Source organism: Felis catus, chromosome E3 (assembly GCF_018350175.1).
Source record: "Felis catus isolate Fca126 chromosome E3, F.catus_Fca126_mat1.0, whole genome shotgun sequence".
NCBI lineage: Eukaryota > Metazoa > Chordata > Mammalia > Carnivora > Felidae > Felis > Felis catus.
In genome coordinates, this window is record NC_058383.1 from 23,183,100 (window position 1) to 23,211,094 (window position 27,995).

General features: G+C 48.0%; 1 long non-coding RNA gene across 2 annotated transcripts; it reads left to right on the forward strand.

Moving 5' to 3' along the window:
• The first annotated feature begins 918 nt into the window (after positions 1-918).
• LOC123382473 lies at positions 919-27,995 on the forward strand. Of its 2 annotated transcripts, none has more exons than XR_006590882.1 (3): positions 919-1,866; positions 3,243-3,355; positions 27,917-27,995. It is a non-coding gene; the product is annotated as an uncharacterized LOC123382473 (long non-coding RNA). The 2 variants fall into 2 exon arrangements; XR_006590883.1 differs by lacking the exon at positions 919-1,866 and adding an exon at positions 2,201-3,017.

Sequence of the window (27,995 nt, forward strand, 5' to 3'; positions counted from 1 at the left end):
AAAAAGCCATTAACGTATTTGAACATTGATTCATTGAACAAATGTTTACCGAGTGCCTCAAATCTACCCAGGAGTACAGCAGGGATAAGATAGGAGGCTGCCCTCATGGAGAGCAGCTGGGGCAGGATTTAGAGCCAGTAGCACGACTGAGCGATTTACTGGACCCTTCCTCCCTGGAGCCTCGGTTTCCCTGTCTGTGAAATGAAGATGATCATAATTCACACGGTCGTATGAGAAAACGAGCTCATGACACAGAGCTGCCAGACCACAAATGCTTAAGGGTTGGTGGCCTTGTTGGCATGAGGCAAACGTCTTGGAGTGAGGAAGCGGGCACTAAGAAGAAGGTTGCTTTTCTAGAGAAAGCTGTGATGGTGGAGAAAGGAAGATGGCGGCGGGCTGAGGGAAAGGGTCACTCAAGGATGCTCCCTGGCAGAGGCAGAAGGGAAAAATATCGAGGACTCAAGAGAAGTGAGCAGTAGATGGGATCAAGCCTTGGAAAACCCTGGCTGGCATGGAATCCAGGGCTTAGGGAGACGAGTTTAGCTTCACCCCTTGAGATGGAGCTGCTCTGCAGAGGCAGTGGTGAGCCCCAGGGCTGGAGCGCCAAGGTGCCCAGGGATCTTGAGGCAGAGGGGGGGAGGAAGCTAAAGGGTCCCGTGGTCTCCGGAAGGGAGAGGGCACTGATGTGGCAGCTCGAAGTGGCCGGGAAAGGTTGGCAGAGTGAGCGCAGCTCCGGTCTGATCCCTTGGTTCTGCCTGTGGAGTCAACAGGTGCCAAGAGACCTATGGAATGACGCTGGCCAGAAACACTCTCTCCTTCCTTGGCTTTTTAAGAAACTTCCTTCCTCCTCAACCCCCTAAAATTTTGTTTTTTTAAAGAATTCACGTGATTTCTAATCTGAGAAGCAGACCTTTTTTTTTTTTTTTTTTTTTTTTCCTTTTTTGCCCCAGGCTTCCTAGGAACCTAAAAGCATCCTGGCTGTCACTCTCTCCCCAGAGTGACTGTGTGGGAGGAGAATCTGGTCAGCTCCCCATCACTCAGCCCTTTGATGACTTACCATTTGCCCTTTGTTTGAGAGAGGCCAAATGAGTTAACCTGGCCTATAAGGCCGTGCTGACCTGGCTCTGCTTCCTCCCAGAGGTGCCTCGGATTTTCCTGTGTAGAAGGCAGGGCACTGGTCTCCAAGCCATACATGCTTTTACAGTGGCATGAAAGCTTACAACACTTTGCCCAAGACTGAGACAGCCTCCGTTGTCCGTTCCAAACAATGGAGGTGGTGGGACCAACACATAGAAGGCACCCACCGGCTTCTCTGACTTCAGGCTTCACCGTGTGTGGAACTTGGCATGGCACTTGCTCCAGTGACTGACTGATGAGGGAGATTTCGTGCTGCGTTGGTGCTCACCCCTGGGTCTTCGTCTGTGCTGTTCCCCCGTGCCTGGAATCCTTGACCTTTCTTAGCCTGGGTAATTTCTACTCGTCCTTCGGATTGTAACTTGAACGGCCCCCGCTCCCACAGCCTTCGTTGCTTCCGTCCCTTTGTCTATCCTCATTACAATCGCCGGCTTAAAGGTCCGTCTCCTTCACTAGACTGGAGGAATGTTGTGTCCCCGGGCCCGCAGCCCAATTCTGCGCTCCTGGCACAGGGCAGAAATCAATGCATGTCTGCAAAAGGACTCACCGAATGACGGAATAAATGAATGAATTTAACAGTGGCCCAAAAGAAACAGTGACGGACTCTACCCGCAGGTGGAGGCAGTTGAACAGGCAGAGCAGAGTGGGAAGAGCCCACAGCTGGGACAAAGAAACAGCTTGGGAGGCCGGTACAGGTTCACTCCTGCCCAGAGGTTCTCGCCCGCGTTGCTGGTAAGCCATGTTATACCGATGCAGCTGCCTTCTGAAGCTGCAGGATGGCCCTTATCAAAAAGTGGGTGCTGTGCAGTCACCCGGTGATTAAACTCAAAACCATTGGCTTTGGAGGTGGACTTACGAGTTCAAATCCAGGTTTTGCTACTTGCCCGGCTGGGAGATCTGGAGCAAGCCACTTAACTCACCCTCTGAGCCTTCAGGTTTTCCTCTGACACACGGGCACTATGATAATAGCAGCAGCCCCCCTCGCAGAGATGCTAAAAGTGGCGGAGGAAGCAAAGCAAGCAGGGGCGCCAGGCACAGAGCAGGGCACGGGCACTTAGGGCGGCTCAGTCCGAGAGGCGGGGTTTAGCGGGGTGTGGGGGCATTGGGCTCCGCTCCAGCTCGCCCAGCGGGCCCCCTAGGCCCAGTGCACCTGCCCGCAACTCCCGCAGCCTCTCCCGAAGGCGGGCAGGGGCAGCAGAGGGTCTGGGGTTTCCAGCCCGAATGGGGGAGGCCTGCGGGCACGCGGCTTCGAGCAGCGCGGCGGCCCACAAAGTGGCCCTTTAAATGGTTTTTATAGCGGCATAAAAGCGCCAGCAGGCGGCCGAGCCCCTCCGGTGACCTCCGAGCTGGTGGTAAATTGCCTCTCGCGGGAGAGGCGGCTGCGGGGAGCTTCGGGATCAATAGCTGAGCCTGGCCTGCGGAGGGGCGCTCTGGGCGGCGCAGCCCGGGCCTGATTGTCGGCGCTGCGGTGGGGCGTGGGGGCGCGGGAGGGGCGGAGACCCAGACGTGCCCCGGACCGGACAGGCAAGGCCGAAGCCAGGTCACCGCGAGGCCCTGTCCTCCCTGAGGAGGCTGGGGTCCCTGCGTACTGGGAATCCTGGGGTCGGAGGGAGTGTTTTGGGGAGGGGGCAGAGATGGCCCCGGATCTTGGGTCTGAAGGGAGGCTGTAGCCTGGGCCCGAAGCAGCCTCCACTGTCCCCTTCCTGCAAAGGGGCCACTCAGGGGCTGGTGTCAAATTAGGAGGCCATAAGAAGACAGTGACTGCAGGCGTCAGCCCCGGCAACAAGTCTAGGTGTGTGATTCCACCTTTGGCTCTCAGACTTTGAGGAAATGACTTCACTTCCTTGGACCTCCCTTCCTTATCTGCAAAATGGAATTGCAAGGTAGTGGCTCAAGTTGACATGTTCTCCTAGGTTGACATCTACAGTGCACGTCCCTCTGCTGTGGTCTGAATGCCTGTGTCTCTCCCCGCCCTCCCCCCAGATTCATATGTTGAAGCCTAGTGCCCAAAGCCATGGCTTTAGGAGGTGGGCCTTTGGGAGGGGATTAGGTCATGAGGGAGGAGCCTTCATAAAAGAGGCCCCAGAGAGCTCCCTCTCTCCTTCCAGCCTGTGAAGACACAGCAAGAAGTGAGCTGTTGGTGAACCAGAAAGAGGGCTCCCACCAGACATCAAATCTGCCGGTGCCTTGATCTGAAACTTTCCAGCCAGCCTTCAGAACTGTGAGGAATCAATTTCTGTTGTTTATAAGCGTTCCCCTCCCCCGCCCCCGTTTTATGGTATTTTTGTTACAGCGGCTGAAGGGAACAAGACACTACCACTGGGCCCTGCAGACATGATTAATCGATAGCTGCAGGCCTCAGAGCCTCAGCCTTTGCTCTGAGAGCTGCCTAATCAGGGCTGGGCTCTGGATGAAACCAAGGGTCCCTCACGGACCTGGGGCCTTGCCAGACCAAGGGCTTCAAGCTATATCACAGTTATACCCTTCTAGCCTCACTTAAGAATGAATAAACCTACACTTGTTACCCATAAGCATGTTCCAGCTTTCACCGCACTGGAAAAGTTTGTGTCAGCCAGGGTGTTTATGCATAAACATGCATATCTTCTCAGACATTATTTAGAGGAAGATAATGTACCTGAGGACACTCCATCTGCAGAATCTAATGAGCATCATCAGATATTTACTTAAATGGAAACTCTGGTGTATCATTTGCCTGTTAGGACCTATCACGTTGATGTAATAGCTCATCAGGTTTTGAAAATTAGATGAGATAATATATGTAAAGTACTTGGCACAGTACCTACAGCATGACATGTGCTCGGTAAAAAGCTAGCACTAATATTAAGATATCAGGGACTGCAGCCCCGAGGGTGTAAGCATGCGTCACTGTTTAGTTAAGATTAGGTTCTGCTGTGTAAGTAGAAACTACTCTGCTTGATAAGGTCATGCCCACGCCTTACCCACTTCCCTTTCAGTCCCATTCTCCTCCCCCCGCCCCCACGTGCAGGCTTTTCTTGGGAGCACATCTAATAAATGGTTTTCACCTGAATGCTTGTTTCTAGGGCTGCTTCTGCAGAACCCATTCTAGGGCAAGCGCCGTTACTCACTAATATTGGGACCACTCAGATTCTAAGCCCCGTCGACATATCAGAGCTCAGCAGCACTCTTACCCCTGCTGGTCAGGCTCACATCGATAGCAGCTAACACTTGTACCAGTCACTACAACAGATACTTAACATACATGAACTGATTCAATCCTCACAAGTAACTCTATGAAGTGGGTTCTCTTATTCACGTTTGCAGATGAAGAATCTGAGAACCAGAGAGGTCAAGTGACTTGCCCAAGGTCCCACAGCTAGTTAAGTGGTAGATCCTGAATTTAGACCTAGGCAATTTGGCTCTTGGAGTTTGGGCATTTCTTTTAAGTTTATTTATTTATTTATTTAACTTTTTTTTTTCAACGTTTATTTTTTTTGGGACAGAGAGAGATAGATCATGAATGGGGGAGGGGCAGAGAGAGAGGGAGACGCAGAATCGGAAACAGGCTCCAGGCTCTGAGCCATCAGCCCAGAGCCCGACGCGGGGCTGGAACTCACGGACCGCGAGATCGTGACCTGGCTGAAGTCGGACGCTTAACCGACTGCACCACCCAGGCGCCCCTAAGTTTATTTATTTTAAGAGAGAGAGAGAATCCCAAGCAGGCTCTGTGCTGTCAATGCAGAGTCCAATGCAGGTCTCAGTCATGACCTGAGCCAAAATCAAGAGTCAGACACTTGGGGCGCCTGGGTGGCTCAGTCGGTTAAGCGACCAACTTTGGCTCGGGTCATGATCTCGCGGTCTGTGAGTTCGAGCCCTGCGTCGGGCTCTGTGCTGACGGCTCAGAGCCTGGAGCCTGTTTCAGATTCTGTGTCTCCCTCTCTCTGACCCTCCCCTGTTCATGCTGTGTCTCTCCCTGTCTCAAAAATAAATAAAACGTTAAAAAAATTTTTTTTTAATTAAAAAAAAAAAAAAGAGTCAGACACTTAACCTCCTGAGCCACCCAGGCACCCCAGAGTTTGGGCTTAACCGTGCACTCTGTAGCCAATTACTAGAAGGCACCCGGGAGAACTCAGTAACTAAATGGCAAGAGCTGTTGACATAAGCAACAGATCAGTTGGGAAGTGCATTATTCTTGGCAAATAAAAGAATTTGATTGAAAAAACAACCAAAATGTCTATGAGAAGAAATTTTGAGTGAGGCTAAATGAAAATAAATAAAATTGAGTGGTTTTTTGAAGAAAAAAAAAACCAATGAGTTTGTGTATAATGTTTTCCTGGGGTCTTGTTGGCCCTTGATTAGTGTCACCTCTGACCTCTAGACATCCTGACTCTGAGGTCTGGTAATCCAAATCAAAAATAGTTCCAGGGGCACCTGGGTGGCTCAGTCAGTTAAGCATCTGACTCTTGATTTCAGCTCAGGTCATGATCTCACAGTTCATGGGTTCAAGACCCATGTCAGGCCTGCACTGACATCAAGGGTCTGCTTGGGGTTCTCTCTCTCCCTCTGTCTCTCTCTGTCCCTCCCCTACTCATGCTTTCTCTCTCTGTCTCTTTCTCAAACAAATAAATAAACAAGAAAAATAGTTCCTGTTAGGGTCTCCTGCCTGGAGAACTAGGTGACAGGTGAGTACACATGTAATACCACACACACACACACACACACACACACACACACACACACACACACACACACACACCTGGAGGTGTCATCCTTAGAAAACAAAAGAGGCCCGAGCTGTTCCTGTGAGGCCTCTGTTGTCTGGATTCTTCCTCCCAGAAGCTGGAATCATCTCATTTAGGTTCTGGCCAAGAGGGATAGCGTTGGGTGGGGGGTTACTGAAAGCTTGAACTAAGGTGAGGGAGAGAGGGGATGTAAGGTAGGGGACTGGAATGTTCCAGATGGCTTCTTCATGCACAGGTGCCTGGGCTGGGACGGCTGAAAGAACTAAATGCTGGTTGGCACCTCTCTCTCTTGTCTCTCTGTCCCTCTCTCTCTTTTCATGTGACCTCTCCTTCTGGCTAGCTTGGGTTTCCTCACAGCATGGAAGTTTCAGGGTAATCTGACTTACGTGGGGGTTGGCTTCCACCCAAGTGTGCAGTCAAAGGGTGTTCACTCTCTTAAAGGCTAGACCTAGAACTGCCATGGGATCACTTCTGCCAAATTCCATTGACCAAGTCAGGTGCTAACCCAGCTTGAAGGGGAGGGGGAAAAGACTCCATCTTTATGCCAGAGGAGGGACCAAGAATTTACTTTGCCACAGACTATGACGTTAGCAAGATACAAAGTTTTATTGTTAAGCTACTGGGATGTTGGGATTGTTAGAGTAGCTGGCCGATACTGAAAAATTACACCCTGTTGTGACCCAAGTGTAGGGGCTCATTTGCATCTTCCTTGTAAAGGAGTCCCTTCTACAAGGAGCATCTAGTAAATGAAGCAAAACAGAGAGAATGAAAGACACTGTACAAGGAATAATCTCTGGCTCTTATGAAGACCTCCTTTTTCTGATCTTCGAACTCCTTTTACATGAAAGGAAAATAAGTTCAAGCAAGAGCTCTAGGGACTCATCTTTGGTTCAAAGAAATATTTCATTAAGGAAATCAAGCTAGTAGTCAAAACGATCTATAGCCAGAATGGACTGTCTTCGAAGTAGTGAGCTACCCATCACTGAGAGGTGTTTGAGCAGAGGGTGGTGTCACAGGATGCTGGAGGAAAGATCCAGGCTTCATTACTTCCATCCCCAAGACTAGTTATGCTTAAACCCAGTGGGATCCCAGTTGGTGGGAAACTTTCCAATCCCAGGAGACCATCTGCTTAGTCATCTAACCAGGATTACAGCATCTACAGCATACTGAACAGCAGCTAAGGAGCATGAGTGTTCATTTCTTAAGAGAGTTCCGAGGCCAGGTAATAAGAAATTGGTCCTTGGCGTTTGATGGCAATAATGTATTTTACGAAAGTCTTTTGTGGTCTGCTGTGAACTTCTCTAGGATAGGAACAAGGCCTTAAACGTGCTTTGTTCCTTCCTTTCTGCCTCTCATCCCCAACTTCCTGCACTTCAGTGTGCCCTGCCTTCCATATCTCCAAAATACACCCTGCATGTATCCACTTCTTTCCCTCTCCCCCAGCCTCCACCCTGGTCTAGGCTGCCATCATTTCCTGCCTGTCATACAGTCACCGAACTGGCTTGGCCATGTGTTCATCTCTCCCCCGACGGTCCATTGGGCACACTTGAGGCTGAGTGATCGTTTTGATACGAATCCTGTGCTCTCCTGACTGAAACTCTCCAGTGGTTTCCCATGGTGCTTAGAATACAGTCAGAATTTCTGCTATGTCTAGAGGCTTTACAGGCTGGGATTTTTCATGTCTCATTGACTTCATCTCCTACCCTGCTGTTTTCACAACTTAGGCTCAGCCACACTGGCTTGTTTCCAGTCATTCACACACAGCCGAGCACAATGCCGCTTGCTTCTTCCTCCACACGCAATGCTGTTCTTTCCCATCATCTTGTCATCCTTATCTCTGCTCAAGCTCACCTCATCGGGGGAACCTTCTCTGAGCAGCTTATATAGGAGTAGAGACCCCCCAGCAATCTCCACCCCCACGTCACTTTATTTTCTTTCTGTCATCAACTTATTTGCCTCGTTATTTATTTTCTGCCTCCTCCCGTAAAATGTTATTTCCACATGATGCCTGGGCTATCTTGCCTTCACATTGTATCGCTAGAGCCCAGAACAGCATCCGGTACAGAGGGAACATTCAAGAAGTATCAGTGAAAGGCACGCGAAAATGAACAAATATTTGGAGCTCCCTCAGCCTCTAGCACACAGCAGGCAACCACTGACTTTTTCGAGGGACTGAATGGACTCCGAGACTGGCTGTGGCTTCAAGTTGTTGTTTGTGTTACGGATCTGTGTTTCGGTTACACGCGGGACAGTGATTTTATTTATCAGAGGGGTCTTTGAAATCCAAGAGAGAGTGATGTGGGGAACTGCAGGATAGGGTCAGCCCACAAGGGATACTACCCAGCTCTATCCTCAGCTTCCAGAGATTCTTCCACCTGCCTCCTACCTAGACCACCTCACATACTCCAGCATGAACATCAGATCCAGCAAGAAGCTGGTGGGCAAGTCAGTTATCTTCAAGGCTTGGTTAAAACACCACTCACACCCTGAGCGTGCTGCATACTCCTGAGAGGACAGACTATCTGGGTGGATATAACACGTAGTCAAGAGTTTCTTCAATGCTAGTGTTCAGAAAATACTGCGAGATATTAATTTGTATTTTCTCCCTTTTCCTTTCTGCTGTGCAGGCAGGTGGCAGGCTTGGTGTTTGATTGCTTTGGGGGAGGAATGTGTCAGGGCTGAAGGGAGAAGTATTCCCCGAGATTTCTGCTGCTGTTGCTGAAAGCCTAAACATATTGAGGATAGGTTTGTGGGAGGAGGTAGAGTGGAAGACTCTTGGAAGTCTCAGAACTCCTTGGAAGTCTCAGAAAGGAGAGAGAGACTGAAAACAACAACAAAGATATCCTCTGGGCTGGGCTAGGGGAGCCAGTGGGGCCCCAGAGCAGTAGGAAGGCAGAGCAAGCCCAGGGAGAAATGGGTATGTGATGTGTCCATGGACATAGGCCGTAAGGACCTGCCACCTGTCCCATGTCCCACTCTGAGGGTGGAAGCAGCACAGAGCTAAAGGTACCACACAGATGGAATGATGGAACTCTTGGAGGTAACTGATGACCCCTTGCCTTGGTACTGCGTAAAACCCCGGAGCCATGACACCATAGCCTGGGCTGAGCCGAGGGAAGCCCTGAGAAGATGCGGTGGAGGTTCCCGCCAGCACCGTGAGCTTCGGAATGGGGAACGAGGCTGGCTGTTGAAAAGAGAGAGATGTGACCATTCGTGTACCCCTGACTTTTGAGACAGGGATTCATATCCACTCGATAGTTACTATTTGTGGGCTGAGAGCTGAGATAGGAAATGATCGACGGGCATGATGACCACGTTTCTGGTTGTCTAAGGGGGTGGCTGAGTCTGTGCTTGGTTTCCGGGGTGTCCTTGAGGACTTCTAGAGCCGCCGCTTCCCCTGGGCTTCTGTATTCACAGTTAAGGAAGTAATCCAAGCCTAATGATGCCATACGCACCATCACACCTTCTTTGTGTAAATAATGTCTGAGAGAATGAGGTGTGAGCCTGCTGTTGCAAAGAACACTTAAGCTGCTAAATGCTTTCCTTTCCACTCCATTGGCTTTCCCTATTTATAGCTATTCCAGCACAGCACTGATATCATATTTGTTTCCCGCCAGCTGCTGGTTTCCTCACCTTAGTTCCCAAGGGAGACCCATAGGTACCTCCCCAGGACCACCCAGTCCCCATGGTACTGGCCTCTGCATGGATCAGGAGTCAACAGAGAAAACGCAGGGTGCGGCCTCTTCTCTCTGTCCCCCTGGACTTGGCCCAGAAGCTTCTTTTCCAGCTGAGACAGTAATAGTTCCCTGACCTGGGTGTAGCTGCTGGTGTAGACCCTGGCAGAGTTGAGGGGCATATCCTCGGTTGGGGTGGGGGGAGTGGCGGGAATACTGAAGAATCCGAGCAGCAGGAAGCTTTTTGTTGGGAAAAGAGAACGTAGGGTGGGGAAGTGCAGCTAATGTAGGGGACTCCAGTGACTAAGGAGGTGGGTCCACAGTACTAAGAACTTAAATACATTCTCCATCTAACCTCATTGCAGCCCCACGAGGTAGGTCATGAGTAGGCAGTACTGATCAGAGGGGAATCTGCTTACAGGAGGAGATAAGAGATTGTGGCTGGTGAGTAGAAGTAAAATGAATTATGTGGTACATTTGGGAGAAATCATAGAGGTCAAGTACATAGTTGTCTGGAGAAAGAAAAGTAAGGAACTGATAAGGCAGGAGGAACTGTGGAACTCTTGACCCCAAGAGTGGAATTTTAACCAAGTAGAATTTGGTCCCAGTAAACACTGAATTCACACAGGCACCACGTCCGGTTGCCCCAGGTAATAGGACTCTAGCTTTAGGATAATAACGTTATAATGAGAAAATGCAAATGACATGAACCGTAATTAGAGAAAGAGCCGCGTGTGGCCCAGTGAGTGCTACCTTGGGGGAAGATAGACCACATTTGAAGGCAGGAAGGGAAACATTTGTGCTATATACAAAAGTTACCTGGAGAGAACTGGGTATGGCATGTGGGTTTCTCCCACAGACTTTGGTTAAAGAAAAAGATAAAGGAAGGAATAATAAATCATACAGTTGCTTATCCACATGGACTTCCTTTTCTACCATCGGCTCGAAGTGTTTTCCTGGGAAAGCATGAAAGATCATCTTCATGGTGACACGTGGCTCTGTATTTGGCTTTGGTCACTGGGGTCACAGCTGATCTGGGATCTGAGTGGACCCTATAAAGTCAGTCCTTGCCTCTGCAGGCGGGGAAGGACCACCACCAGATAGCGATTTTGGCAATCTGCTTAGATTTTTCTTCCTGTCCTTATTACCAGAGGGTTGGGCATGCCCCAACAGAGTAATGGGAATTCACCAAGGGGTCAGAAGTTCTGGCTACTGACATTATTGTATCGATGTGGAAACTGAGGTTCAGAAAGCCTAAGTAATACGTGTACCAGACCTGGGGTTAGAACCCAAATGTTTCTGACCGTAGTGCAAGTGCATCATTCCCTCTAGCCTCTTATGCACCTTAACCTTCAAGAGACCGAAGAGGGGCAAAGAAGATATAATGAATTGATTAGCAAAAAATGGCCACAGCCCTTCCCTTCTTTGAATCATTTTGCCTTGCAAGGTGACTCTGAACTTCATCCTATCAAGAGGCCCTTCGCCCTGCAGACCAGGCTGGCCTGGTTACTCACTGTAGAAGTGATGGTGTGTCAGCTCTCAGTCCCGGCCCCAGGGGCTTTTGTAGGCTTCCATTCATCTCTTGGATCCCTGCCACTACCACGTGAAGTAGCCCAGGCTGGCCTGCTGGAGGATGGGGAACCCCATGGAGTAGAGCTGAGGACCCCGGCCGACTGCACATGCATAATAAGATCAGCCAATGATGGCCCGGAGTAGCAGAACAGCTCAGCCAACCCAGGGACTCATGAGCAACATTTGGTGATTGTTTGTTACACAGTTCTATTGTGGCAATAGGTAACAAACACAGAAAGCTAGGGAGACTCCGTCCTGGAAAGATGCCCAGTAGAATATGGGACAGCAGGATGGTGACGTAGATTCGGCGGGTCACGAGGACTGTAGGAATCTGAAACCCCGTGAGGATTCTGCGCTCAGAGATGCTGAGGAGAAAATAGACTTAATTCAATGCCATCCTTGGAGACACTGCCCTTGGAGAAAGAAAAAGGAAACCAATGTTCTGCACCAGGTAGTTTGGGTTCACAGTTCCATCTGTCCTCACAGCCACCCCCACGGACGCCATTTGACAGCTGAGGGTGGGGGAGGAGGCATGCTCAAGGTCACATGGCTAGAAAATGGCAGAGTAGAGATTCTCATGCAAGTCTGATGAACCCCAAAGATCGCCTTCTTCTTCATCAATTCTGCATTTGCCACCTCGTCATGGAGCAGGTATTTATTATGCTCAGCCCTGTGCTCAGCCTGGGGTTTCCTGGGTGGAGGGAACATAGTCTCTGCCCTCAGAACTGAAAGTCCATGGGAAATAAGATGTTTTGGATGCCATGAGTCAAGTCTATTCAGAGTGTGGTTCCTTCCCAGTAGAGAAACGCTGGGTCAGAGGCTTGTGGATTCAGGTAATGACTAATGGATGATGGTTTCCAATAACCCGATGCCTTTGCCTGCCCACCTAATTCCTTATCCTGACATGGGCTTGGGATTTGGACCCTGGTTATGGATTTAAGGCAAGATTGAATGCAGGGCTACTATTCTGTTGGGTTCTGGATTTGGCAGGGTTCTCAAATCGGTTATGAAGAAGGCTCTAGGGTTATACTTAGATTAGGTTTTGGCTTGTGTCTGAATTGGCCTGGGAATTGTTGGATCCTTGCCTGCCTTTGATTTTGGCGAGGCTGGGACCTAAGTTTTGTGCCCTGTTATGTTCTGTACTTGACTTTGGACACTGGGGTCTTGGTTAAGCTGGGATCTTAACCAAGGTGTGATTGTTCTTTCCTTCTCTTGCTCAAACAGCCCCTAACATCTCATCTCCTGGGAAGTCTTCCTCATCCTCATTAGTTTTTTTTTTTAATGTTATTTATTTATTTTTGAGACAGAGAGAGACAGAGCATGAGCAGGGGAGGGGCAGAGAGAGAGGGAGACACAGAATCTGAAACAGGCTCCAGGCTCTGAGCTGTCAGCACAGAGCCCAACACGGGGCTTGAACTCACGGAGTGTGAGATCATGACCTGAGCTGAAGTTGGACGCTCAACCGACTGAGCCACCCAGGCGCCCCTCCTCATCCTATTAGAAGAAGGCCATACTTTCTCCCTCACCCAGGGGTGGAAATGTAAAAGCATGCTCTGCATGATTCCTCAGGCTGTTTGTTACTTCTTCAAACAATTGTACCACCTCCCTGACCCTTGCTATTAGTGAGTCCCTTGTTAATCCATGTCCCAGAATCCAGAACAGGAGAACTCTAAGCACAGATTCTAACTGTAAAATGCCAAAGTCGTCCTTTCCAAGAGCCTGTGACCACTGGGTTGAAGGAATCAGGTGGTCACCTTCTGACGGGGCTGGGGCTAGCAACCTGAGAGCTGAGCAGACCGGGGGACCTGGGACACTTTCTTGGGTGGGTTTCTTTTTTGGAGGGTGGGGGCCCCAAGTAGAACAGTTTTTAGGTGCCCTATTTCTGTGGGGTCCAGGCCTGTGGGTAGCTGTCTGCCTCTGCTCAGTAAAAAGCCAAAGGACCAAATACAGGCTGACAGAAGTAAATTTCAAGATTCTGGGCAGGAGAAGACAGCACTGACAAAGATGGGACCACAGCTGGAAGCCACATTGAGAGAAGATAGAGGAGCAAGGAGATGGGAAATTTAATAATCACATTAAAAAATTAAACACCAGGCCCCAGTAGTTGTCGCTTTCCATCCGCTGAGATTCACAACACTTGACATCCAATTATAATTGTGGGTTCCTATAAAACAGCCCATTAACTGCAACTATAAATTATTATTGCCTATGTGGAGTAGGCTGCTGGCTTAGTAGCTGATACTGAAGATTATGGAAATTACTAACAAGCAACAATGTCTCTTTGAGTCCTCTGGCTCTTCGCAAGATGTATGGACCTGGAGGAACCAAGACAGCTGCCTGGAAGTTTGGAATGACTTGTTCTACCACAACATACAGCTGCCTTTGTATCTGGCGGAGGGAGGGCTTCTTTCTCTCTGCTCCTCACATTTCCATCTGGTCACCTGCCACAGAAAGGAGCCTACGTGGTGTTGCCTGAAGCCCTGGAATACAAGCACATGCACATACACCACCACTCACTCACGTGCACATGCGTGTGCCACACACACACACACACACACACACACACACACACACATATTGTGTAACTCCTGCCAACCGTTCTGTCTCTGAAAGAATCGACATAAGCCATGGATCCAAGGAAACACTTTCAAAACTTCTTTAAGAGCATAGTCCATTCTTGGGGCGCTTGGGTGGCTCAGCAGGTTACGTGTCAGACTTTGGCTCAGGTCATGATCTCGCGGTTTCTGGGCTCAAGCCCCGCGTGGGACTCAGTGCTGACAGCTCGGAGCCTGGAGCCTGCTTCAGATTCCTTATCTCCCTCTCTCTTTGCTCCTCCCCCACTCATGCCCTCTCTCTGTCTCTCAAAAATGAATGAACATTAAAAAAAAATTAAGAGCATATTCCGCTCTGTTTTCAAGCCCTGAGTGAGCAGCTCTGCTTTTTTCATTTCTCCTCTCTGGGCGGCTCTCCTTCCCTGGAAGGGGGGAGGACGGGAGGAGCCAGTGGCCAAGGATTCTTCCCACCTTCAGCAGAGCTGGAGTGATCAGCCCTGTTGGAAATTTCTGTCAGTCTGTATGCATCCATTTTACATCTTCCAGGAACTCCCCAGAGTTTCTGAGTATCGGTAGTAGCTTTCTCTCTTTCCCGGCGCTGCTAAGACTTTTGCTTTTTATTATTTCAGTCGTATTTGGGGAGAGGTAAACATATGTAGGCTAATTTCAGTCTCTAGGAAGCAGAAGCTGTCCACTGGATTTTAAAATTGGGTAAGATGTAAAAAACCAGCAAGAAGAATATGTAACACTATTGACTGCCTTGCCAAACATTGGATGTGTATCATCACATCAATCTTGAGAAGTATAAGAGATAGGGACTATCATTACCAGCCCTTTTAACAGATGAAGAAACTGAGATGGAGAGTGGTCAAGATCACATAGCTGCCAAATGGCAGAGCCAGAGTTTGAACCCAGGTTGTTTCAATCCAAAGCCTGTCCTTGGAACCTAACCCATGCTTTCTTTTGGTTAAAAACAGTATTTCTTAATTACTGTCTTTTTATAAAATGTAGTGTCTTGTCACATCTCAAGAAATGAATAGGAATAATTACATAAATCTTCCTCATTTTTCCTGGCTTAGGTCTGACACGGTCTTGATTTAAATTCTTGAATCTTCTGGTATTAGTGGCACCCCCACCCCCATCCCTGCTGCCCCCTGCCCCTGTAATTTTTCTCTCCTTGGGCTTCAGAGGGAACGCTTCCTGTCCATTCCTGGGTTTTAAAAAATAGAAAAGAGCCTGTTGGTCCTTGTTCAGTCTTTTTATCTCAGGGGGAGATGGGGAAGCTTGTATTTTTGTAGGTTTTTTGGTTTTTTGGGGTTTTTTTTTGCTGGATTGGGGTTTTGGTTGCCGGCAATAAGTAGGAAGTGAGCTTCCGGGGGAGTCAGCATTGCAGGAGAGAAGTTTCCTGGCGGGCAAAGCAGTTTCCTTTCAGAGTTTATTTTGGCAGCAGAAGTTAGTAGGGCGCTGCCCTCCCCTCTAAGTGCCCTCATTAGCAGCTCGCTGCGGAAGTGCCTCCGCGTGGCTTGGCATGCTTTCCGGGGGACTTGCCAGGGCCGGCAGCTCCCTGGGCCCACGTCTCATGTCCTAGTCCTGCCCTGTCCCTGTCACTCTGAGCTGGGGGCTCTTTGTGGAAATTCTGCATTAGGCTTGTTGCCTGGTAAGCTTGCCTGTCTGTCAGTGCTGATGAAAGTCTCCCCACCCCACCCACCCTTTTTTTTTATTTTGCTGTGACCACTTCAACTGGGATTTATGAAGAAGAGGAATTAAAAGCACGTGCTTAAATAATTACAATAAAAAGGCAAAATCAAAATTTCCTTTATAACAAGAAGAGGGACTGAATGGATAAATACCCGAAGGTATATCTGGCTAGCGGAATTATGGGTGATTTTTATCCTTTTCTTTGCAGTTCTTCTGGTCTGAGTCGGGTATCTATTGCTTTCACTTAATGGTTTTTTTTGTCTTTTAATTTCAAAGTTTCAAACATACAGGAAATAACATAACAGACATCCAGATACCCACTACAGATATTTAACCAATGTTTGCATTTGCCCTATTGGTTGTAGATTTTTTTTTTTTTTTTTAAGAGCGTCTATCCTTTTTGTAATCGAAGGCTTCAAAACTCAGAGAAAGTGAATTCAGGGACCCCATAAAGCCCTTCTGAAAATAACTCATCTTGACAGTGAAACAGGAAGCTAACCCTGTCACTGGGAGGCCAGGTACGTAACCTGGCTGTCCTGGGACCCGTATCAGATTTCGGGGCACCGTTGCTATTGTCGCAGCCCTCAGGAGGGAAGCTGGGGGTGCACGCACAGCCTGGTGCCTGGGAGTTTCTCCCAATTCCAGAATCTAGTGACATACACTCCCTGCCTTCCGGACCTCCCAGAGGTAGAAGGTGGGGTCCACAGACTAGTATCCCTTGGCAGCTTTTTAATTATTTTTTGGAGGGGGATTTTCTCCTTTAGTACTATCTTTTCATAACAGCTTTATCAAAGTGTAATCATATGCAAAAAATCCCTGTGCATGTTTAATGCATAGTTTCATGAGTTTGGATTGTGTGCATATGCCTGTGACAGCATCACCGCAATCAAGATAATAGACACAGCTAACACCTCCCAAAGTTTCCTTGTGTCCCCTTGTGATTTTAAAAAAACACACTAGTTAACAGAGGTCTACCCTGTTAGCAACATTTTAAAAACACTCTTGTTGTATTATTATTATTATTATTATTATTATTATTATTATTATTATTTTAGAGAGAGAGAGCAGGGGAGAGGGGCAGAGGGAGGGAGAGAGTATTTCAAGCAGGCTCTACACTTAGCGCGGGGCTTGATCCCATGACCTTGGGATCATGACCTGAGCCAAAATCAGGAATCAGGGACTCAACCGACTGAGCCACCCAGGTAACCCTCTTAGCAACATTTTGAGTACACAATATGATGTCCTTAACCATAGGCACTATGTTCTACAGCGAATCTCTAGAACGTATTCATCTTGCATGACTGAAATTGTAGACTCCTTGAATAGCAACTCCCCATTTTCCTATCTCCACCCCTCACCCCCACCCCCACCCCCAGGCAGCTTTTTAGAAATGAGAAATGCACCGTGCTTCTCACATGTTAACGTGCACATGAGTCACCTGGGGATCCTGTTAAAATGCAGATTCTAATCCTGCAGATCTGGAATGGGGCCTGAGAGTCTGCATTTCTGCCAAGCTCCCAAAAGGCTGCTGATGCTGGTCTGCAGGAGGCACTCTGGGTAGGAAGGTCTCAGAGGACTTTGCATTGCCCCAAGCTGAAGGAGGCCATGCTAGTTGTAAAAGGCTGGAATCTGTTCTCATTGGTCCCACCCAATGTTGTACTGGTTTTTAAATCTTTTGAATATCACCCTGCTCCTGGAGAAAATACATTTTTTAAATTTTTTAATGTTTATTTATTTTTGAGAAAGAGAGAGAGGGAAAGAATGAGCAGGGGAGGGGCAGAGAGAGAGGGAGACAGAGAATCCAAAGCAGGCCGCATGCTGTCAGCGCAGAGCCCAACTTGGGGCTGAAACTCACAAACCATGAGATCATGATCTGAGCCGAAGTCGGATGCTTAACCGACTGAGCCACCCAGGTACCCCTCCTGGAGAAAATATTTGGCCACTAGAATGCTTTAGATATTGCTCACAGTTTTGAGTGCCCCAGTTCTCACAAATTATTGTCATTAATTCTTTGCATAGAACCCATCAGGGGAAACTCAAAGTATATTCAAGCTAGAAAAAAAAGGATAAATTTCTGTAACTTCCCAAAGCATTGCCCATTTTTGGTGTATCCCAAAGTAGGACGAATGTCTTGGTGTATGAGAGGATTTTAGGTCGTATATTGATAATCTCTTTAAAATGTTAGTATTTGTTGGAATTTGAGTGATGTAAGTTTTGGGGACCCAACTCTATTCTTTCCGTCTGAATTCTGAATCACCTGAGGAAAAAAAGAAGCCCAAGGTGGATGGGAGATTACAATGGCATCCTTATTATGATAAAGGCCAGACTGATACCTGATTCCTTAGCCTCATTCATACCCTCCCACATCACCCCCTAGCGGGCACCTTGGGAAGCACCCTTGAGGAGAAGAGTGAGGAACAGAGCCACTTGTGGAAGATTACTGCCTTATTCCAGTGCGGGTGTGTTGGGAAGGAGAAAGAGACAAAAGCTAGGATTTTAAAAATAAATGAGCTCCACCATTCAGGAAATTTGGTCCAATGACTATGCCCACTCACCAGGTAAATTCTTGCCACCTTTGGTAAGAGAAGAAAGGGTTGGCAAGAATCTAGGAATGTTTCAATTAAAAAAAAAAAAAGAACCTAGGAATGTTTCATGAAAATCCCATCTCTTCGAAACCAGAGGAATGGGGACAAAGACATCCCCTCATAGTGACAGTTGTGCTTTTGTATTTTAATTAATTCTGGTTAGTGGGACTGATTTTCCATCTATGACAGAAACATAAGGTTTCCTTTTAAAATAATTGTAGGTAAATAAAAAGGAGATGCCTAAAGTTTGGGAAACACAGGTCCAATTAATATTCCTTGAAATCTCAATGTCACATTTCGTCTTTACAAACTGCAGGGCCACTCGTTCTCATGTTCTCCATGAGGGACAGGCAGCTCTGGTTCATTTGTTTGACCAGTGGTCATGGTCTGATTCTGTTTCACTCAATAGAGAACATTTAGAATGAATAAACTAAGGCCCTTGATATATTATTGGCTTCGATTTCATGTCTATAAATCATTTATGGGTCAAGTCATATGATCTTAATAGTATCGATCCAAGGCTTTTAATTCTCCCTGTTTCTCCCTCTCCTTTTTCTAAATTCACTGTGAGACTCAGAAGGGTGGGTAGGATAGCAAATTCTGGGTTTTTTTTTTTTTAGTGTTATAAAAGGAGACTGTCCTTCGACAATTTGACACAGTTTCTAAGTGAACTAGAAACACGTCCTACTGTCCTGGCAAACAGGGAGACCAGTATCCTTTTATCCATTGGATGTCAAGGTTATATTCACAAATACCAGGAGACAACATGAAACAGTCAAACTGGTTGGCTAAATGATGCCAGGTAGAATTAGCTAAATGTGACTTACGCCAAAAAAGGAAAACCAACATTTGGCAAAAAAAAAAAAAAAAAAAAAAAAAAAAAAATCTTGGCATCCAAATAGGAAACATTAAATTACTTACTCAAAAGGTTCATTCACTCAGTTACCTGGGGGCCATTTTACTGCCGAATTTTCCAGGAAGGTTAATCGCTGTATGCTTGTACTCAAAACTGGAAATAGTCTCCAAATATGGTTACTTGGGGGGGATGAAAGCTCCCCCCACTAAAAAATTCCCTCAGAAAAGATGAAGTTATCTTAGATTTGAGTCCTTATTAAGTCTCCTCAGTAAAGGACATCCTTTAAATTACTTAATTTTGAACCATGACATATTGTTTGTACATCCTGAGGTGAATTCAGTGCTAATTTGAGATGTTTATATAGGTGGCTGGATGGACCTGGTCCGAGAGAAGGCAGGTAACACAGATGTAGTCATCATTCTTTGTGATATGAGCCCAAGGCGAGTGTTGAATGTAATCAAGCCATTGGAAGGTTATCTTACAAAGTGAGATGTTAGGTGGTTATGTTGATGGAATCATGACCCCCCCACTTCCCTACCAATGACATGAAAAGTCAACCGTCCTAACGTCCTGGGAGTGGGTGTAAGGGACAGGGAGACAATTCCCCTGGTGTCACCACACACGGGTTCAAACAGTGGGACTCGACAGACAAATAGGGCAGAGCGCTGTTAGGTTAACTCAAAACAAGGAAGGCCCTGATGCCAAAGATTAGTGAGAATTTGAATAATGTCATTTCATGATATGAGAAGGGGGGAAAGCAGTCTTGAAATCCATATATTTTCCCAGATGATGCCATTTTAAACACTTCTGAGTAACTAAAATAAATGAGACATTACAAGTAGCGACGTCCTCTAAATTCCTAAGAAGCTTATATTAGTTCGAACGGAATGAAATTGCCGTTTTTGCAGGGCAAAACAGCAGTTTCACACGGTCCAACTTCATAAACTCAAGCTGACAAGACACTTTACAAATGTATGTTTGAGAAATGGTGGATTGTGTTCCTTATGTGCAAGCGCGTCTGCCGCGGGGTCACCCCACGTGCGGGCACATCCGCCGCGGGGTCACCTGATGTGCAAGCACATCCGCTTCAAGGCAAAGACCTTGGAGGTTTCTAGCCACAAGACGCTTAAGGCTCGGGCCATGATGATATTTCAGAGATTTAATGGGGCATTTGTTGAATTTTAATTAACTGAGGACCATTTGGGGAGACAGACTCAGCTCCGCCAGTTGTTTCACCAGCAATCCTCCTTCTAGAATAATCAAGCTTTTAGTTGTTTTCGTTACCAATTATAAACGTTGTTCACTGTTTCCTCTGTTTCTTTAGTAGAAGTTCTTGCACGTGAAGTTGTTAGAATAGTTGTCTTTTCTATGCCCGCTAGTGACCTGAGTGGTGAATCCTTTGCCCACAGCTAATGCCAAAAGCAGATGACCAATGTTCCAGGAAGGATAAGGTGGTAATTATTCCCTCAGAATTCTCCAGACTTTATCCCTCTGTCGATTCGGACCAGTCACTATTGGCTGTCCTGCACAATATCCCCTTGATCTCCCATAGAATCTCCATGCTAGACTCATTATTCTGTATTCTTGCTATTTCTGTTTATTATTTTATATGAGAAAGATTAATATGTGGATTATCCCAGGACTTCCTGTAGAAGTAATTGACGAGGATCCATTATGTTGACCAGCAGCTCTTAGGTAAAGATCTCCCTCAGGAAATTGATTCTCTCTGCTTTGAGGTCATATCATTAGATCACATGAAGCACGTTACCTATCAATTCTCCTCTTTGCCTTAACTCCTAAGAAATTCAGAGCTATATTTGAACTCAACACAGAACCTTTATCATATACTTGGATGTGATATCATATATATAAGTACGTCATGTATCACACACATTTCTGGGTGTGATGCGATCTTCCTCTTGCTGAGTTGACTGTTAATATGGAATTTTATGTTGGTTCTTGCTGCTACTCTGCTCTCAGGATGTCGGTTTAGTTTCCAAGGGCAGGCTTAGGTCAAATCCTCACCCCTCTCTTGCTTTTTTTGTGACACACAAAACACAAGGATTTATGTCAAATTTCTTACTATTTCTCCATTTCTCAAGTATTAATATACTGGCCTTAAAACATGCTAGCTAAGGGGTGCCTGGGTGGCTAAGTCAGTTGAGCATCCTACTCTTGATTTCGGCTCAGGTCATGATCTCATGGTTCATGAGATCGAGCCCTGCCTCGGCCTCTGCACTGACGGTATGGAGCCTGCTTGGGATTCTCTCTCTTCCTCTCTCCCTCTCTCTCTGCCCCTCCCCACTCACGTGCACTCTCTCTCTCTCAAAATAAATAAACCTAAAAAAATAATAAAAGCATGCTAGCTAAAAGACAACACATAGCTGTTCCTCAATCCCAGACCTGATGACCTTTGTTGATGTCAAGTGCTTTCCAAAAACACAACTTAAATTTTAGTGCGACAGTAGAAGTCTCTTCCTCATAAAAGAAAGGAATCTGGAGCTCGAAGTTACAGATTTGAGCCCTGGCTATGTGACCTTAGACAAGTTGCTTTAAAAAAAATTCTCTGGGCCTCAATTTCATCCCGCTACAAAACGGGAATAAAAATCTTAGTTTTTACAAAGAGAAAATGGCTGTTAAGTGTGTGAAAGGGACTTTGTCCCCTTAAATCAGTTTACAATTCATGCAATCATTATTCAGAGGCAGGAGAAAGACTGAAGCCCTGCTTGAACACCTTTGTTTCCTGGATCCTTTCCCTCTGCCATTTGACCCTTGTGTCTCCATGTTACCCCGAGTCCCCTTGCTCTGCCCCTGCCCAAGGGCCCGAACAGCTGGAGCCTCTGGAGAGAGGGTTCAGGGCCCTGAAGGTGGCACGAGGTGCCTCTGAAACCCTCTGAGGGGCCTCGAGCTGAACCCCGGGAGGGCCAGCTCCAGGCTGAAGAGCAGCCACAGCCACGCTGTAAACGCGTCCTTTGCTCCAGGCCTGGAGAGCCCTCCCTGGAAGCCTGAGGGCAGGACTGAAGGCCCATCAGCAGGTGGCGAGATGCCAGCCTTGCCGTGATGTTGAGCGCACGTCAGTCAGACCGATACCCGCAGACGAGCGCCAGGCGAGCTGTGCCCACAAAGCAGGTGTCAGTCAGCCATGATCCAATTAGCCGTGTGTAGTCAGTCATGTCCCAGTCAGACGGGGATCCGCTAGGCACACGTCAGTCACACAGACTCCTCTCCAGTCCTTCGAGGCACACGGGGATAAAATAAATGTCGGCCACACGCATGCCCATGGCGTGCATTTCCACCCAAAACTCCACTGAGTGAGGAAGGGGTGCAAACCATGTGCCCCCGGCAGCATGCAGGAGCAGGAGGAAGGATGTCCTAGGAATAAAGAAGCTGCCGGAAGCCTTTCTGTCCTCCCCTGCTTTTCTCTTGCCAATTTTCGTTCATGTTCTGGTCCCTTCTTCAGCAGTCTGAGTGCCTGTGCACGGGGGATGCGGATGCCTAGGGGTGGGGGCAAAGGCCTCTTCCTCAGACACCGGGTTCTGAAGTCAACAGGTCACATGGCAAAGGCAAAATCACCTTGAGAAAAACCCTCAATCTAACATTGCCACTTTCCCCTCCCATTGCTGCCGTGGATTTCTGTTCATTTACGCAGCGGGTGTCTGAAGAAATAGTTGGCTTGCATGTCGGGGCCACAGAGTATAAGAAATATAAGTAATCATCGACATGAGAATTGCGATCAGTGAAGCCGAATGCTTACATTGTGATGGGGAAGTAGGGCTGGAGGGGATAGAAGGTCCTTGGCGCCCGGGTGGGGTCACCGTAATATATGCTCATGGAGCAAAACGGCAGACAAAACTGCTCCCGCTGTTTAAATCCCCCCCCCCCCCCGAGATAATATAATTGAATTTAGGTGAATTAAATGCTTGTAATGACGTGACTCCTTTGCATCATCACATGAAATGTAATCTGACCCGTCACAGAGGTGTGAGAAATATGCTCAGCCTGGTGCCCGGAGCTCAGGGTCCGTCCAGATACTGGGCACTGTGTCTGGATAACAGACTCCAGGGCCTCTGACTTATTCTCTCAGGTGCTTCCTGGCTAGAGAGGCAGGGAGACGAGAGATGATCCGCTCGTGCGGCAGGGACAGCTAGTACTGACTCGTTAGTGCTGACTGTGCAGCCTTTGGAGAGAGGAGGCATCACGTGCATAGCTTGAAGTTGCCCAGGGCGAGTGCATTCACACCAGGGAAACAGCAAATGAGGCAGATCGGCTGTCCCCTCCCTCTCTTCCCTCCGACAGCCCGTTTACTAGCTGGGGATGAGGGCAGGGAGAAGGTGGTGCTGGGGGTGTTTGCCTTGAGAAGTCAAGTGGAGGTGACAGGAAGACAAACGTGGAGGTCTCAGATGTGAGAGATACTAGCAGATGGTTTTAGGAGGTTTTGAAGATGGTTGGAAAATGTTGGGACTCTAAGAGACAGTTTTTTCAAACAGTTGGAGTTTCACTGTAACGGAGACTGTTATTTGCCTCCCAGTACCCACTCTCCTTGTCCTTTAACATCGAAATCCTGGGTTGTCCAGAAAGGTTGTCCAGGAGGCTACATTTTCAGGCTTCCCTTTCAGCTAGAGGTGATCAATGAGATATAAATTACTGGTAGGATTTCTGGGCAATCTCCTCAGAGTTGACTTGGTTAGGAGGAGTGTTTTCTTTTTCCTTTTAGCTGGAACACAGATGCGGTAGCTGGTGCACCAGCATCCATATTGAGCCATGGAAGATAAAAACCATGGACTAAGGATGATGTGGCAGAGAGGAGGAGCCTAAGTCCTTGATAACAAAATGGAGCTGCTGTGCCTGCCTGTCCAGCTCCAGATTTCTTTCTTTTTTTATTTTAATTTTTTTAAATGTTTATTTTTGAGACAGAGGGAGACAGAGCACAAGTGGGGGAGGGGCAGAGAGAGAGGGAGACACAGACTCTGAAACAGGCTCCGGGCTCTGAGCTGTCAGCACAGAGCCCAACACAGGGGTCGAACTCACAAACCGTGAGATCATGACCTGACCCGAAGTCAGGGGCTTAACTGACTGAACCTCCCAGGCGCCCCAAGATTTCTTTCTTTTTTTTTTTTTCTTTTTTTTTTTTCCAAGATTTCTTTCAATGACCTTTCTGAGAGAATAAATCCCTAATCTGTTGAAGCAACGGTTGTCGGTATAAGGAAGTCAGAGATAATTTGTAAATGATTCATTGATATTTCCATTTCACATTAGGAAAAAGAAATAAAGTTCTAGGTTGTTTTGGCAGCTGAGGTACAAATGTTCCCTCCCTCCCTTCCTTCCTCTCTTCCTTCCTTCCTGATAAAAGCAACGTGTCCTCCGTATTTATCAGAAAGCCAAGTGTATCAAGCAAGAGCCAAGTGCATTGTCAAGACGCGAGGAGCCCACGGGGGCACCTATTCGTCCATCTGGTTTGGGTCTTCAGATTTCCGGTGCTGGGCTCTGGGAGCTGACTCGTGGTTTCCCTTATCTGGGAAAGGCCTGGGTCTGCATTTCTGCCCTTAGTATCAAGCAGGCAGGCGTGAGATTCACTCTGAATTGGTGGAAGAACAGAGTAGCTTTGGAACCGGGGTGTGGTGGGGATGGGTCCAATCCAGTGACCAGAGTTTAGCCCGGTGCTCTTATTCCTTGGCCCCACTTGTCCCCACCTAGAAAAACCATGCGCTGGGGGCATTTCAGACTGGCCTAGAACGCTCTTCTCCAAAAGACGAATTCTTCCTCACCCTTTAAGGCTTGGCTCCCTTGTCACTTCCCCTGGGAAAGTCCCTGCTCTTTCTCCCTCGTCATGCAGTGTCAGACTATTACCCTAGGTAGTGATTTTTTGCTTATGTGTCTTTCCGCCTCATGAGTCTGAGCACTCCAGGAGGGGGCAGATAGGAAGCCCAACACAACCGTGTATCTTCTGTGCCTGGCTGGTCCGCCTAGAGTGTTCAGGAAATTAGGTGGAGTGAACGAAATCCCACTGACGATTCACTTGTTTGTACTTCATCTAGTAGGTTCTTCACCCCAAATTTGAGGAATGGTCCACATTGTGCCATTCTTGTTCCTGGGGGACGTAACATGATCAGACCTGTGGTATCTAATGAGAAAGTTGAACTTTATCCAAGAGGCCATGAGATTTGCCATAAGCAGGAAGGAGCTCAAAGGAGCTCATGTCCTTTATGGAGTCTTCGCTGATTCCATTCAGTTCCTGCACCGGCTTCAGTTACTGTATTTGCCTCGCTCTCTTGGGCCTCGCTCGTGCGATCTGCTCCAGGGCAGCTTCCGGATAGCAGCAATCAGGGATGTGGCACCCCCGTTTTCTACAGGGAGAAACAGAGCACAGGGAGCAGAAAATAGCTTGCGTGAGGTCCCAGAGTAAGAGAGCAGTGAGCTAGACCTAAAACTCAGGCTCTCTCTCTCTCTCTTTTTAAGTTTGTTTGTTTGTTTATTTAAGTAAGCTCAACACCCAAGATGGGGCTCGAACCCACGACCCCAAGATCAAGCGTCGCACACTCTTCCCGAATGAGCCAGCCCGGTGCCCCAGGCAGCCCATGCTCTTAACCACCGTACTCAACATCCCGCATTCACTACACTTGGAAATAGTACTTGCTTCACAGAGTTGAAAAGATATGGCGGGCACAACAGCTGGCACACCGAAAGCATTCAGTCAGTGTTGGCTGTCCCTACTCCTTACTCTCCTTTGGCAAGCACTCAGTTGAATAGTTTTGAGTGTTAATAAGCGTGAACGAGGTTACTGGGAAAGAGACAGGCACACACGTGAGCATGCGTCCACAGAGACACGTGCATGCGCATACCAGAGAGACCAAATGTGAAGTGTGGCCATCACAAAGCTCCAGGACACCAGGAGAGATCGGGCGGCTCCTCAGAGACAGGGCAGGCAGCCAGCAGAATTGAAAGCGTCTTGAATGTCTCTGTGCTAATTCCAGGAGCATGCTCGGCCAGGGAATCCCGGTGAATGGGAGCAACGGTGGTCAGGGCCGCCTTGCATGATTGTGCCATCTGTGTCCTACACAAGGATATTAGGGGGTGGGGGAGAGTGGGGGCCGATATCCTGTCTGCGCTGCATTTGCTATACATACTGTGCACCTGAAAGGCTGCGTCCACCCCACCCTATTCTCATGTATCTGCCAAGGGGAGTAACTTTTCTAGAACCCACAAAGATGCCGTATGAGCTGGTAACAGCAATAAGAGCCCAAGAGACCTAAGTGATCCCAGGCAGAAGACAGAGCCTTAGGGAGAGCATCCACACTTGGGGTTAAGCGGCAGTCAAAAAGGCTGGTGGTTAGGGGACAGAGCCCCAGGAGTCCATTTACTCAAATGACTATTAAGTGCCTACTGTATGCTGGGCACCACGCTGAAGAAGGTGGACCTGGACTGCGCTTTCAGGGAGCTTACAGGTCCGTGGAGGAGTCAGACGTCAAACAAGGAAACTAATATATAATGTGAGATAGTGCTTCGTGTCCTAACGGAAGGCAGACAGAATGAGAGAGTGGCAGGGGAAAGGGAGGGTAATTCTACCCAGAACAGAGAAGGGGATGTTGGGAAGGAGCCCATGGCGATGTCTGGAAGATCAGCCCTTTAAGAGGAATAAGCTGGTGTTGGAGTTCAGGATAAGATCCAAGTAACAGATAGTAAATGGTCAGAACCAAAGAAAGGCAACCTAGGGAGGACTGAGTTCTACCCAAAGGGTTGTGAGAAAGTGGTACTGGGACCCTTGCACAACCCCAGGGGGCATCATTCATAATACGAAGAAGCTATGAGTAGGAAGGATGTTGTGACTCAAATGGAGGAGGCCTGTCCTGGCTGTGCCCCGCTTTCCTCCCAGGAGACTGAATGTTTGAGTAGACAAAAGCCAGGCCAAATAGGACAATGGAACTCTGAGCCGCCACTTCTGTAGCAAAATGATCAGGACTTGGTCCATGACGGCCCGCACTCCTACTTTTCTGTCTGGGCTTCCAACTCAGAACCAACCAGAAGAAAATCAAATATCTCTGCAAACCAGTTACATCGGCTGCCCCACTTCTAGTTAGCTAGCCTGCCTTCAGCTTCCCCATGCTGACAGCCTCCAGTCGGGGCACACCCGGGGCCTTCCCAAAGCAGGACCCCTTGCTCTGCAAGCTCTGTGTCCCTAGGCTCTATTCTCTTTTGGGAGGGTCTTCTTGGATTGCAAGACTCCCTTAATGCTTGAGTGGGAGGCAGATACGGGGCAAATCGTGAGCACTCGCATGGAATGAGCCTGGTGTTCTAGAATTGCCACATACCCTGGACCGTTAGAAGCACGCGCGCGCACACACACACACACACACGCACACACGCACACACGCCCAGAGGCGGCTTTCTGGTCTTAGACTGAACAAACTTCATGTACTTACACTACTAATTTGGAACTTGTGCAAGTCTGCCCTGGAGCACCCCGGGCAAAAGGGTACATTTGCACTGGATTAAAAATCAGAGTTTGACGAGCAGATGCATGTACACCAGATTTCACTCATTTCAACTGGGATTTTTGAGGTACTTTAGCCTCCTTCATTTGCATACAATGATTGATATGCTAATTACAGTAGACTCTGGCCTATTCATTAGTACTTAGAGCATACTTACTCCCAGCGGCCTGGGAATGCTTATGACGGAGAGGAATAAGGCTGCACTGGGGCCCACAGAATTCAGAATTTTTGTCCGCTTTGACCAGACTCCCACCCCCAATAGGGATAAAAAAGCCAGACTTACTCTTTCTTGGGTGTTTCCTTTGTGTCCCCAGTGTAAGTCTTTCCCTTTGGACACAGCTTTGGCCACCACGTGGTGCAGGATCACGGGACACCAAACACTCGTGGATGGGGAAGGTATAAGGGCAGTTCATTAATGTCCACATACAGCCGATCCATCCTTCTTCTGGTCACTGGAGGTTCAGGGCCCCAGCTTCTGGGTGGTGGCAGCTCCCAGGACTGGCTCCTTGGTACCACTGGGTCTCAATCATTTGATCTCCTTTAAGATGCTTGGGACAGGAAGATGGGCCAAGACTCAGAACTAAGGTCTTAGGCTTTGTGTCCTCCAGCCTTGTAAATCAGACTCTCATTTCCAGGAAACGTGCACCAGGCCTGACAGAACAAAGGCCAAGTGGCTTCTGGAGGTTCAGCGATCCTTCTCAGCTTACCTGTGAG